The sequence below is a fragment of the Mesoplodon mirus genome (assembly GCF_964341445.2).
Source record: "Mesoplodon mirus genome assembly, chromosome: 5".
NCBI lineage: Eukaryota > Metazoa > Chordata > Mammalia > Artiodactyla > Ziphiidae > Mesoplodon > Mesoplodon mirus.
In genome coordinates this window covers 183,520,000-183,533,850 of record NC_138980.1, presented here as the reverse complement: position 1 = coordinate 183,533,850, position 13,851 = coordinate 183,520,000, and the positions used below count along the sequence as shown (strand labels likewise).

The 13,851-nt window shown below is 50.0% G+C and overlaps 1 pseudogene across 1 annotated transcript; it reads right to left on the bottom strand.

Moving 5' to 3' along the window:
- Nucleotides 1-11,298: 11,298 nt before the first annotated feature.
- On the bottom strand, nt 11,299-13,123 carry LOC309805425 (eukaryotic translation initiation factor 4B-like; annotated as a pseudogene). Its single transcript has one exon. The product of its transcript is annotated as a eukaryotic translation initiation factor 4B-like (transcript).
- Nucleotides 13,124-13,851: the final 728 nt, after the last annotated feature.

Here is a 13,851-nt window from a genome sequence, read left to right as displayed (position 1 = left end):
TGTAATCACTTTAAGAAACCTTGAAGGGACTTCCCTTGTGGTCCAGTGGTTAAGACTTCGCCTTCCAATGCAGGGGGTGTAGGTTCGATCTCTGGTCAGGGACCTAAGATCCCACATGCCTTGGGGCCAAAAAGAACCAAAACATAAAGCAGAAGCAATATTATAACAAATTCAATAAAGACTTTAAAAATGGTCCACATTGGGCTTCCCTGGTGGTACAGTGGTTGACAGTCCGCCTGCCAATGCAGGGGACATGGGTTCGTGCCCCGGTCCGGGAAGATCCCACATACCGCGGAGCGGCTAGGCCCGTGAGCCATGGCCGCTGAGCCTGCGCGTCCGGAGCCTGTGCTCCGCAACGGGAGAGGCCACAACAGTGAGAGGCCCGTGTACCACAAAAAAAAAAAAAAAAAAAAAAAAAGGTCCACATTCAAAAAAAAAAAAATCTTAAAAAAAAAAGAAACCTTGAAATTTGTGAAAAGAAGATAAACCCTTCAGAGGGCCTTCAGAGCCTCTCCACTTGTCTCCTAGTGGTTTTGAGTGTTTATTTTACAGGAGTTTGGTGAGTCGGTGCACCTGAGCTACCTTATGCAGCCTGAGCCGAGGCTCCAAGGCAGGTAAGAACTTCTGATGGCTTGGAAATCAAATGAGAATCAGTCGGAAAATGTGCTTAGACTTACACTTATAATTTTTAAAAAGATTTTTTTTAAAGAAAAGCCCAAAGTTGTATCCAAAGAAAGAGCATTTTTCCTAAGAAAGTGGAATAATAAAGGCATTGGAGAAGTTTCTGACTTGAGGGACCTGCCACATGGTCTTGCTCCCATACACCTGGATCCCGAGGTCGAGGTGATGAGATGCGCGTTACTTCCGTCTGAGCGGGTGCCCGGCCGGGGCCCTCTTGAGGGGCTCGCTGCCACTGCTTAGGGACCCCCTTCCCTTTCTGGAAGCAGTTAGCGAATCTCAGCAGACGCGGGGCAATTACTGTGGCCTCTAGTTTCCAGCCACTGCATTTCCAGACTTTCTCTCTGGAGCCAGTGGGAATTGAGCAAGCAGCTTGGAGGTGGCCTGACCATCCAGGCATCAGAACGTCCATCTCCTTCCACTCGGAGGCACAGGGGGTCCGGGGGGCAGCATCCACTGCTTGTCCTGGGCCCTCTGCCCTCGGGTCCAGTCCCAGGCCGGCTGCCAGGGCCTTGTAGGATCTGCCCGCCTCCCCTTCCTCTTGGCCTTTCCCCGTGGCCCACGCAGAGGGGCGGCAGAAATGAGAGCTTCATCATAGTGAACACAGTGAGTTAAAGGTTTCCTCTGGGCTGGAGCTGAGGCGAGGGCTTCCGTACAGCGCGCCCGAGCCTTGCCTCTCTGGCTGTCTGCTGGCACGCGGGGGAAGCCACCCTGGCCACACGGCCACACGTCCGTTGGAGCAGAAGATGCCCTGCCTTTCTTTATCCTGCCTCTTTCCCCAGGTATTAGTGGCTTCATCCTCGTCCTAAGAACCAGGAGAGGCAAGCTGTTCTAAGGACTCCATGGAATTCACCCCAGCAGACCTGGTGCCATGGGGCAGGACTGCGTCCCCCCGCTGACCCTCTGCCCAGGGCCCTGCTTGGTGTCTGGCATGTGGCAGGTGTGCAGTCAATATGCTCCGATTGATTGATTGGATACATCTGTGATTAAGATTAATCAATGTGTGAGAGGTGTGAGGACAGCCGCTTTGCCCGATGTGACTGTGGCCGGGTTCTGCTCCTTTGTGGGGACGTTCGTGCTCAGGCCAGGATTCTGTGTGCGACCTTGGACACGGAGAGAGAGACCAGGGCCTCGCTTTGCCCTCTGACCGTGCTTCCCACCCATGCCCGGGGGACCCTCCAGGTGGGTGACGCCTGAGATGCGCTCACAGCCCCGTCCTCCTCCCAGGTTCTGGAGAGAACATGACCCCGCGGGACAGTAATGTCCAGGTGGCCCTGGTCAGACGGGACGCGAACGCAGGAGCCTGGAGCGTGAAGCTCAGTCGTGACAACCAACAGCCTCCACGCGTTCCTTGACAGCAAGTGGATTTCTGTGCCCAGGCCGAAGGGACGGCGTCTTTGGAAGGCAGGTGGGGCTGGGAGGCCTGCGTGCAATCTGGGCTGGCGTGGCTCCCACGCGCCAGGGACGCTGCCTGGCTGTGACAGCGTCCTGCCGAGCGGCTGTGGCTGCTCCCTCTGCCCTGGCATCAGGTTAGGATCCTCCCCGCTGAGACCCCAGCCAGCCGCTCTCAGGGGCCGTCCTGTCCCTGCAAAGCCCTGCTTGCCCCGTCGCATTCGGAGCTGGGTTCAGGCTCCATCCTACTGCAGGGCCTTGGACTGAGTCTTGTTTTAACAAGTGTCTGGTGTAGCTGTCTTGCATGGGGGACCCCCGAGTACAGGAGGGGCTGCGCCGGGAGCCGGGGCCCGTCTCTGGGGAACCTCCGCCGGTTGGGCCGGAGCTGACTCTGCCCTGCTGAACGGAGGGTCCTGGCTTGCCGAGGAAGCAACGGTGGCAGCGGAGGTCTGGGGGATGCCCCCCACCCCACTACAGATGGGACAGACGGCAGGCTTCTTGGACTTTTTCATCAAAAATTCCAGAGCCTACGCTTTCTAAAGTGCCAGTGATAAGAAGAGCACGTTTGCATCAATTTCTAGCATGAAAGTGATAGTAGGCTCTTTGTCCAAAAAGTGTTTAATGGCGTTTTTTTGTTTTTTTTTTTTGCGGTACGCGGGCCTCTCACTGTTGTGGCCTCTCCCGCTGCGGAGCACAGACTCTGGACGTGCAGGCTCAGCGGCCATGGCTCACGGGCCCAGTCGCTCTGCGGCATGTGGGATCTTCCCGGACCGGGGCACGAACCCGTGTCCCCTGCATCAGCAGGCGGACTGTCAACCACTGTGCCACAAGGGAAGCCCTAATGACATTTTTACCTTTGCAAATGTTACATAAATGGCAACTGTACGTCAGAGAAGCAAATGATAGTAGTAGTAATAATAATAATAATAATAATGTATAATAATAATCCCGATACCTAGAGATTACCACTGTTACAGCTTGGCAAGTATGTGTTTGGGCTTCTCCACCTTTAGAGCCAAATTATTTGAACAAAATGCATTCATACTGAGCAGCTGTTCTGGACCTGATGTTTTCCTTATCATTTTAGTTTTGACGTATCTCTCTGGCCTTAAATATACTTCTACAACTGAAAAGTCTGTTTTATTTTCTTGATAAATGCGTCAGGATGTTTGTCTGCTGTTGTAGCTTGCAGCCTGCCCTCAGAAGCCTGCTATTAATGAAGAAGAATGTCGTAAAAGTAGTTTCTCTCTGAACTTTTGAGTTTCTTTATCGCTTCTGGATTTTTATCACAGTTTACAAGACCTGAAAGTTGGAAAACACCTCATTCCCCATCCTTTCTTTCTAAGACTTTATGACGAAGGATGCTCTCCGTGAAGATGGGGTTCGGTGTTCTTCTGGGGTAACTCTCCCTCCTCTGCCCTCGTCAGGGGAATGCTGCTGCGGGCTCTGGGGGGTGGAGGCTCAGCACGTTGGCCGATCGCAGGTGTCCGCCCTCTCTCTGCCGAAGTCCGGGATTCCCACCTGGACCACATCTGCACAGACCCGGACCTGTGATGCTTCAGAGCAAAGGCGTGGTGCAGGTGCCTGGACCTTCACTTCCAGGTGGCTCAGGGAGAAGAAAGGAGGCGCCGTCAGGCCTGCCCGCGAGTTAACAGTGCGCCGGGCGCCCTTTACGTCGGACTCACCCTCCCTCCTCTCACCCTCGCGTGGCCTCTTCCTGCTGAGGTCTCCGCCCTTGGCCTGTGGCTGGGGCCACCTGGGTGCTGGAGGAGCCGGGGACCCTCAGTGCAGACCAGGCTTGGAGAGGCCCTGGCTGCTTGAGGGTTTTATGGTGTAATTTACAGGTTTAGAGAAGTTGCTGCTTTCAAGGTCCTTTTCGTGTAAAAGGAAGCACTGTGTGTCAGGCATGCAGTTCCTGGCCTCTGAGGACTGTGTCTAAACAGTTTATGGAGTGAACAGTGGGTGTAAGCCACGTGGTGCAGCCAGTGAGTCCGAGCTTTCTTCTAAGCCTCTTGCAATATTTTTAAATAGCATTAATTTCCCTCAAACATAAGCTCACTGAATACAAAAAGGGATTTAATTTCCAGTGTTCAAGTGTTTTTTTTCACTGAGTTACATACCTTCCATCCAGAGGGATGTCTGGGTAGGAAAGGTCAAGTCTAGTCAAATGTCGACGGCTGTGGTTTACTCACCTGTAGAATCACAACACACCTGGAAGAAAGAGTGAAGCGTGCAGAAGGTCACCAGGTGAGCACCGGCAAAGATTCAGCCTTCTTCATCTATATAAAAAAATAATACCAGAGCCTTACGTTTTGATTTATGGCCAATCAGCCATTTTAAAACTTGTGATTGCGAAGCACAGAAGAATCAGCAAAATAATGACTTGATTTAAATAGAGGGTGTTTTAAAATTTTAATCACTATCCAGTGAATTCAATTGTAATGCCACTTATCTTTTAGAAAATGTGACTGGGAAATGATTTGCGAGTCCCCGGAGGCTGCGGGTACAATGACCTCACCCCTTAGGGTGAGTGTTATGAGCAGACATAGAGGGCTTCCTTCTAACTAAATGTCAGTTTTCACTTTTCTGCTGAGGCTGATAAATAATTTGAAGATCAGGCTTGGTGGCATCAGGTTCTTGAGCTGAAGAAAGGAACCCCAGGACCGAGTCATTGGTTAAACCCATTCACCAAATAATGTCCCCATATGGGAATCTACGGGCTCCCGTGGTCATGCTAGAAGCTTAGAACAAGGAGGGGAGAAACGGGTCTGGAAATAATCATCCCAAACTCAGCCGCCTGGGACAGCTTTGCCCATTGTGACTGCACAGCGAGGCATGTTCTCCACGGCGAGGCTGGGGCCGAATCGTGGGGCTGGGCCGTGGGCTCTGTTCATCGGTTGCCTTAGAGGGACCTTCCTCTGGATGACCTGGAGCCTCTTCAGAGCCTCCCAGGTGGGCTGGTTGGGGGCTGCGTTTCTGCATTTCATGGGGCTTTGCTGATACAACATATATGACCACGAGACCGAGCGTGTGCTGGTCCCCTTAGCTGGGACCCTCTCAGTGTCAGTGGGGAGTGGGTCTCACCGTTGAGTGGTGGTACTTCCCAGAAAGTCAGCCCCCACTCCTGCAGGTGAGACGCGTGTTGCTGTCTTTCAGAAATAGAGGGGTTTGCCCTCGGAGCCAGCCTGTCCTGCCGAGTTCCCGGTCAGGTGAGCATCAAGGAGGCTGCCCGTCTGTGGGCACCACTAGCCAAGCGGGCTTCTCCTCTCCCATCGTTCTCGAAACCTCGGTCCTGAAACCTGGAACAGGAGGTCAGCAGAGGCCACGCAGCTGCTCAGAGCTGCAGGAGGGGGTACGATGCGGGGCAGGGGGATGCCTGCACTGTCCCGGATGAGGGCCCGATAGCAGCCCCTCCCTATCTCCCGCCCGGAAAGCCCGCTGGACACCCGCAGCCCTGTGGGGAGGGCAGTGGACGGGGACAGGGCAGCAGCGGGGTCGCCTATGGGCCCACAGCAGCCTCTGGTCCTGGTGAGCGTGGCTTGGGCAGAGGGGCCCATGGTGACCTCAGCCCAGTGACAGGCCCAGAGCTCGGGGGGACCTGGCTAGGGGTCAGTGTCTCTTCCACCTCCCACCCAGTCCCCTCCTCTTGGTAAAACATCCCGGGGGTCTCCCGTCGATCCCCCCCTCCCCTCACGCCTTCCCCCAATCAACCAACAGCAAGTCCGCCAACTGGGCTCCAAGGGGGACCTGCCCGCTCTCCAGGCCCTCTCCTGCTGGGGTTCCAGGGCTCGGTCACTTCTTGCCTTGAGTCCTGCCCTCCCTGCGTCCACTCTGGTCTGCCTCCTGCCTGACTGCTGTCAGAGAGACCCCGAAAAATATAACTCACAGCATGCTGCTTCCCAGCTTGGGACCCTCAGCTGGCATTTCATTGATGGATCAGACTCACCTTCGCTTGCCCACGTGCCATCCCCGTGGGACTGCGTGTGGCCTCTGCAGTCTTCTGGGAGTTGGGCTGGCACCTGCCTTCAGGTCGTCCACCAGCTCCTCACGGGATGCTCATCCCTTCGTTCGGATCTGAGACCTTTCCCCCGCACGTTACCCCTTCCCTCTGGCCACCCCCTCAGCTCAACCCCCCTCTCCCATCCACACCACACACCATGCTTCCTCTGCATTGCAGGTCGTTGTTTTTGGTCTGTTTTTGACTGTGTCTTTGCTCCCTCCTTCCTGGCCTTGATGCCCCTCTGGGAGGGTGAAGAGGTCTTCTGGTTGGCCCCTCCCTCAACGTGCCACAGTGTTGAGCACAGAGGCTGGAGGCTCAGGGTGGGGTTGCCGAGGTCCCAGATGGACCACGGGCCCATCACCAGCTGGGGGATTAAACCACCGATGTGGGAGCTGTGGTCGCCAGAGAGGAACTAGGGTGCCCAGCGGGTTGACCAGGAGCCCAGCATCAGCTTTGGCCCCTTCAGAGGCCTTGAGGGTGGAGGGTGCAGGGGGAAGCCGTGGGGCAGGAGGCGGGGAGTCTGGGGGCTCACAGGGCTGACTAGAGGAGCGATGCTCCCACGATGCGGTTCCCATCCTTGCCTCAGACCAGCCTTCCCGATGGACCGAGGCCACCAACTGAGGGGCTGGCTGCTTGGCCATGGAGTCTGGAAGGGAGCCTGAGAAGCCGGGAATGGGGGCTCGGCAGGCACCTTGCCTACCAGCCGGGGTTGTCAGCAGTGGAAATGGCAGAGTCTGTACTGTGAGAATCAATTGCCAGGGGGAGAAAGCAGGAAAGTTTCTTTTAAATGCCTCAAATCTCCTGGGTTGTGTTGTACAATGAAATGAATACATGAACTGCACAGAAAATATATTTCAATTTCTCAGAATTGTTGTTTATGAAGAATAAAGCTCTAATCAACTGGGATTTTAGAACTTTGGCAGTTCAGATGAACTAAGGCTGAACGTATTTTTCAAGTCTTGCAGCTAAAAGTCAAAGAAATAAAAATCTGAATATTATTTTCTAAATAATTTTATTGTTGTGGGTTCCATATTTATAGCATAAGCCACATTGGAAATAATATTGCTTTATTCCAAAATGTTTGTTATTCAACACATACATCTGTCTTTTTTTTTTTTGTTTTTTTTTGGCTGTGTTGGGTCGTCGTTGCTGCATGCAGGCTTTCTCTAGTTGCAGCGAGCGGGAGCTACTCTTTGTTGCGGTGGCTTCTCTTATTAGGGAGAATGGGGTCTAGGCGTGCGGGCTTCAGTAGCTGTGGCACGCGGGCTCAGTAGTTGTGGCTCGCGGGCTCTAGAGCGCAGGCTCAGTAGTTGTGGCACACGGGCTTAGTTGCTCCATGGCAAGTGGGATCTTCCCGGACCAGGGATCGAACCCGTGAACCCTGCATTGGCAGGTGGATTCTTAACCACGGCACCACCAGGGAAGTCCCCATCTGTCTTTTATATGGAATGCTTTTCTGATTTTTAAATGATAATTTACTGAAGACAATGACCAATCTTCGGAAAGGGGCGGAATTTACACATAGTTTCCCACTAGCATGAAAAGCTTACAAATAACTAATTTTAGGTTCTGTACCTCTCCTTTGGGCTTGGGAGTGACGTAACAGTATTATGAGGAAGTGTGTATCTTCGTAATAACACCCCTCAGGTCCCATCACAGATCTATTCCATGGAACACTTGCTGATTTGGGGATGACAGGTTTTGCATAAAGAAGCAAACCAACAGATATTTTTCTGCTCTTCTGGTCAGTTCCAGAGCAAACTGAGGGTGTGGGTAGCTCATGGGATCGTTCACATGTAAGACTCTGAGCTCTGATAAGAAAGTTCAAATATTCATTTTCTCAACTTTTGAAATAATACTTTTTATAGCTCCTCTTTGTTATAAGACTTTGATAAAAATGTAGAGGGGCTTTCAAAACTTCATGAGAAACAAATTTTTCAGTTTTGGTTAATCACTGGATGGTCAACTTGCAGAAAGCTGATGGGCCGAGTAAATAAAAGCTTCAATAGGTGTTAAATGTCTGTAGTCTAAGGACATAAAGATCTAACACTCGTACATAAATATTTTATCATTTCTAGTATAACTAATGTTAGGAAAAGCAATCATGACCTGAGACAGCTCAGAAATGACAGCTCTTAAAGGATCTGCCAGCTCTGAGTCTGGAAATTGGCTTTCTTGCACCTTCTACTGCAAGTCTAGTCTAATGGGGGAAAAGGACATTCACTTACAAGGTAAGTTACAGTCTAAGTAGGCTCCGGAGATGCCAAGTTTCATGAAAACTCAGGGCTTAGAGGAGGGGGTGAGCAATACAGCTGCTGTCCTCGTGCAAGGCTGTTGCTGTCTAATTTTAGATGAATCACACGAGTCTTGGTTGCCCTGGTAACTTGGTAGCCATTCTGCTTGTCTGGAGGCTGAGGCAGGGAGTATTAACTCTCTTTAAAGTTTCTTAGAGACGTGAAGCCAACAAGTTATAAGGAGGATATTTCGGCTACTTCCAAGGCCACACACACTGTGTAACAGTGGCTTAAGGCCACCATCTTGTTTCGCCCCAGATTTTGTGGCCAGAAGCTGAGGCAGGGTTCAGCCGGATGGCTTGTCCCTGGTCTTTGAGGTGCTGGCTGGGGGTCCACTTCCGAGATGGTCCCTTCATTCACACATCTGGTGCCTGATGGGCAGCTACGTCCCTCCCCACTCCACGTGGTCTCAGGGCCTCATCTTATGGTCCTCAGCAGGGTAGCTGGACTGCTGACATGGTGACCCAGCGGGTCTTCCAAAAGAGAGAGTGTGGAGGCCTCCCTTACCTCTTATGTCTGCATCTGGAAACCGGGGCCATATCTGCCACATTCTGTCACGTGAAGCAGTCACAAGCCTTGTCCAGATTTAAGGAGAGGTGACAGAGGTCCCACACCCCAAAGCAGGGAGAGTGAATGCATTTATATACATCTTGAAATGGCCTCAGTGTTCTCTCTGGCCAGGAATTGTTTACATTTCTCCTACATGTGAAATAGACTCATCTTCCCTCCCAAGATCCCTGCAAGTTTAATCTCATGACAACATCAGGTTCAGGCTCAAAGTCCAGGATTCCCTAAACTAAATCAGACCAATGGATAAGGATCCTTGGGCAGGATTCCATTAAAAGGGTTCCTTTCGATCTTAAAAGCTCTGAGCTAAGAAGACAAATTATCTTTCCCTCTTGCATCCAGTGTAAAATGGTGAGATGTACACAGGAGAAAGTAGACATGCCTGCTCAAAAAATGGGACAGCAGAGAGCATGTGAAGTCACTGGTCCCCAGGAACCCTGATGTCCAACCAGGCACATGTTGCCAGTTACTTGATTGGGACCTTCCTGCACTTGGTTCTGTCCTCTGAGACATCCTTCCTTTTCCATAAGAAATGGCAGGATGTTTCTAGATCAGAAGACTTCTCTGCCTGCTTCCTGTGTGTGAAAATTGGGGGAAAGTCAAAGTCCTATATCTGTCCTGTCTCTGCCTCTTTCAGTCTTAGAGGATATATTTTCTTTAAAAACCTTGTGGGATTCCTGTGTATCAGATTATAATATATTCTTTTTATACCACATCTCTTTCTGGAACAGGCCCTTCCAGGACTGCACGTCAGGAGCTACGGGGCCAGGGTCATAAGATCCTTAGCAACTTTCTAGTCAAGTTGAAAGGATTCTTAAGATTCTTAGAGATCTTAATGTACATGTCTTGACATTCTTCTAAGGTCTCAACAAAGGGTCTTACAACTACCCCCGGAGATCTTCATACTAAGGCCACCATTTAACTGTGCTCACCCTGGTTTGATGTTTTCCCTGAGGTCATTTCTTATTTTGAGAGTCTTTTGCAGACTGAAGAGGCTCCAGTCAAGAGGCAGTTTTATTTTTTGACTCAGCAGGTCCCAGCTTATGTTTCCTTTAATTCTGTCTGAAAACTAAATATTTCTTATTTATTTATTTATATTTTTATACCCTCATCTCTCTGTCTGTATCCTATCATATGTGTCTAGGAAATTTGTTGGTACTTTCAGCTTTCTGCCAGGAAATATCTGTCACCAAATCCACCAGCTCAGTAAGTATATTTTCTCCTCTGTGTGCTGCCATGGGATGCATTGCAGCTGGATTTTCTGCTGCGGTGTAGTGCGGGCTGCCTTCTCTCTAGCCCCTAAATGACGATCTTCTTACTGTCCTTCAAACCCTCATCCACCATCAGCTCAAGGCCCTTCCAGCCACTTGTCTGAAGTTTTTGGTATGGTGGGTCCCCATTCCCTGGACCAAATTCAGTTCCTGGAAGATATTACTGTGAAATAAATTATCTCCAAACTTCATACTTTGAAACAAACCATTTATTTGCTCAAGGTTTGTAGGTTCAGGAGTGCAGGAAGGGATTTTCTGAGTAGGTTTCACTGATCCATGCCAGGCTAGGTGGCTGCAGCAGGAGGGTCCACTTTTCACGTGGATTTCTCTCTCACTTCTCAGGTACCTTGAAGGGGATGGCTGGAAGGCAGACCCATCTGGGCCTCTCATCCCCTCCGTTTGTCTAAAGGTTTGTCTAGATGATCTTTCCAGCGAGAGAGTCACACTTCTTCCACGGTTACCTTGGGCTCCAAGAGTGAGTTTTCCAAGAGACCAGAAGAGGAAGTTGCCATTCTTTTAAGACCTGGATTTGGAAAGTCACATCATTTCTCTGTGTTCTATTAGTCAGCAGTCACAGAGCTGGCCCAGGTCCAAGGGGAGGGGACATAGACCCCATTTCTCCATGGAAGGCGTGTCAAGGAAGGTGACCCTATCTTTCATCCACCAGAGCTAGTGACCATCACTCCTGAATTCAAAAGCAGGATGCATAATTTGACAATACGTTTTTTGACTTGTGAATTTGTTCATACTGGATTTTTAGAAAGCTTCTTAGGTAAATATACAGTTAGTATTATAATCAACAATCCCAGGACTGTAGAGAAACTGTGAAGAGAACATTGTGAGTGTCCCAGCAACTCTGGAGTGTGTGGTTGGGTGTCGAGTGCACTTTACAACTAGACAGTTTACATGGGGTTGGAGGTCTCTAAGAAACAAAGTGAAGACACCTCTTTGAGAATGGGAAGAGTATGTGCTTTTTACAAATTTTTCTTTTCCAGAGATGGTGAGTTTTATTTTTTCTTGTCTGGATAGAGGTTTGATTTGCTCTCGAATGTTCCAGCAGGGAGAGAGTCTAGGAGAAAGCACAGAATGCAGAGGTCTATTTGGTGTAATCTTCTCCCTCATTTTCATCTTCACCATCAGTGGTGAGAGCAGCATACTTCCTTGCAGACCTGAACTTCAAGGCTGGATCTTCTTCAGTTTTCTTTGGCTCAGGTGCAGATCTGGCATCTTGATCCTTTTTGCCATCTTTCCTATCTGACCCCTTCCAGTGGTCTTTGTTCCCTCCATTTCCTGGACCATGGCTGGAGTTACCACTCTGACCTTTTGGGACACTCACCCCATCTATTTTATTTTCTTCTTTCCTTGCTGGTCCTTCCTCAGATGGTTGAGCTGTAACTACTTTCCCTCCACCACTTGTAGGGGACTGCTGTTCTATGTCTGAGCTCTGAGATTGAGCAGGAGGGTTAGAACTTTGCTTCACCCAAGCATTCTCCTTTCGTGGAGGGGCTGGCATTACCTTTAGAGGCTGTTCAGGTTTGGGAGGCTTAGAAGTTAGAGACGGACAGTTTTCCTCTTTATTGGGTGTTTCATTTTCTAGAGACTTCTCACTCTTTATCCTTCGTGCGTTTCTGCCCGATGTGGCTGAGGTCCTAGTCCATGATGACTCACTTCCTGTCCTTGACCATTCCCGTTCCTGAGTTTCTTCACTTTGCCAGCTTGGGTATCTCTCCAGAGGCCGTTGTTCTAGCTTTGGCTCATCCAGCTGATGTTGCAGTTTCTCCTGTTCCTTCTATAGTGGCTCTTCTACTTGTTCTCTAGCAGTTGTGCCAACAGGCTTTCCTCCTCCAAACAGAGAGGCTGCTCGACTGGACTGGGACGTGCTAGCAGAGGAATCATCTTCTTTAGGAGTACTCCAAGGCTTTAGGTTCAGTTTGGGTCTTTGGGGGGACATCTATCATCATGCCTACAGTCATCCCAAGGGTATGCATCTCTGGAGCTCCGTGACTGGTCATCCTGTCTGTCATATCTGTCTTTATAGCCGTCTTCACCTCCTCTGTAGACGTCACCCTGTGGCACTCACTATCAAACGCTCTTCTTCCACTGCCCATCCTGGCATAGCAGCCATTACTGTAATCTCTGCTGCCTCCGTGATCATAGCAATCTTGGCTCCATATCGATCCATGTCCTGGCGTGGACCATCACGGTAACTGTCCCTATACCCATCACGATATCGGTCTGAATAATAATGATCTCTATATTTGTCTCTAAGCCTTCATCACCTCTTCTAGGTGTGTAGCCATCAAAGCTGCAGCACGACGGGCCTCCAATCTGTATCTGTTTTTTCAGAATCCTGATTTCTATCTCAGCCGAAAGAACAATCATCCCTGGCTTTACCCTCTGCTTGATCAGCAACGTCCACTTCAATTCTCCTGTTACCTAGAAACTCTTCACTGAGGCTCAGGGCACTGAGCAAGGAATCCAGGTACTCAAATTCAGCATAACCAAAACTTTTCAACCTCTCAGGATTGCTGGCTTCACCCAGTAAACACACTGCACTGATGTTTAATCCTCTAAAGAATTCCTTAATGGAGTCTTCTGTCACATCATAGGGCAGGTTCCCTAGAAAAGCAGTGTAGGGTGGCAATTTGGGAAGATGGCTCCAGTCAATGGCTCGGGTTCCCAAGCAGCCTGTGGAGCAGTGGGCAGGATGCAACGGTCAACTGGAGGTGCCCTATACATGTCATCATCATTACTATGCCAGTAGTTGAAACATGTCTTTCTAGGTCATCTGTTTCATCAGCTCAGCTGTCTGGTTTGGGGACATAGGTGCTTCCTCCACCATTCCCTCCATCCTCAGCCAGAAAGTCTGTCAGGGAGACAGACTTCCCCTTCTTATTCTTCTTTTTTGCTGAGGCCGCCATTTGGGAGAGGGCGAGAGAATGCAAAGGCACAAATATTTTTATTGGAAACTCAGGTTTTAATTTACGCCAACGATGAGCTTAGTGGTTTGTGATTGGTCCACCCATCACCTGGTTCAAATAACATCCATCTCCATTGACTGGCATTCTCAGCATTCGTGTCTACCCACCAGAATATTTCCTAGTTTCATTTGCATGTGGTCTCTGAGCAGGAAATTCCTTGGTTGCAGTTTCCTTATAGCATCAATACCTTCCTCAGTTTTCTTTACAACAAAAGAGCTAGAACAGCTCCCTGAGAACTCTCCCAGAAATGCCTCTCTGAGGGTTGATTCTCTTCTGAAGCCCCTTCTGGCTGGATTTTTCTCTTTGACACCATGGATCATGTCAACCCCAGGATGGTTTTGTTGCAGGTGAGATCACATGACATATTTTAAAGCCTAGATGCGTGACTCAGGTTTTCCCTTTTAGCTCTCATCCTGTCCTTGGGCAGGTTTGTGCTTTGTTAGAACTCAGACTCCTCCCTACTAGACATCACATGAATTACTACAGCTGCACCTAATAGCTCAAGAGAAAAATGAGTTTTCAAATACTCAAAACATTGTTGGGCTTCCCTGGTGGCGCAGTGGTTGAGAGTCCGCCTGCCGATGCAGGGGACATGGGTTCGTGCCCCGGTCCAGGAAGATCCCACATGCCGCAGAATGGCTGGGCCCGTGAGCCATGGCCGCTGAGCC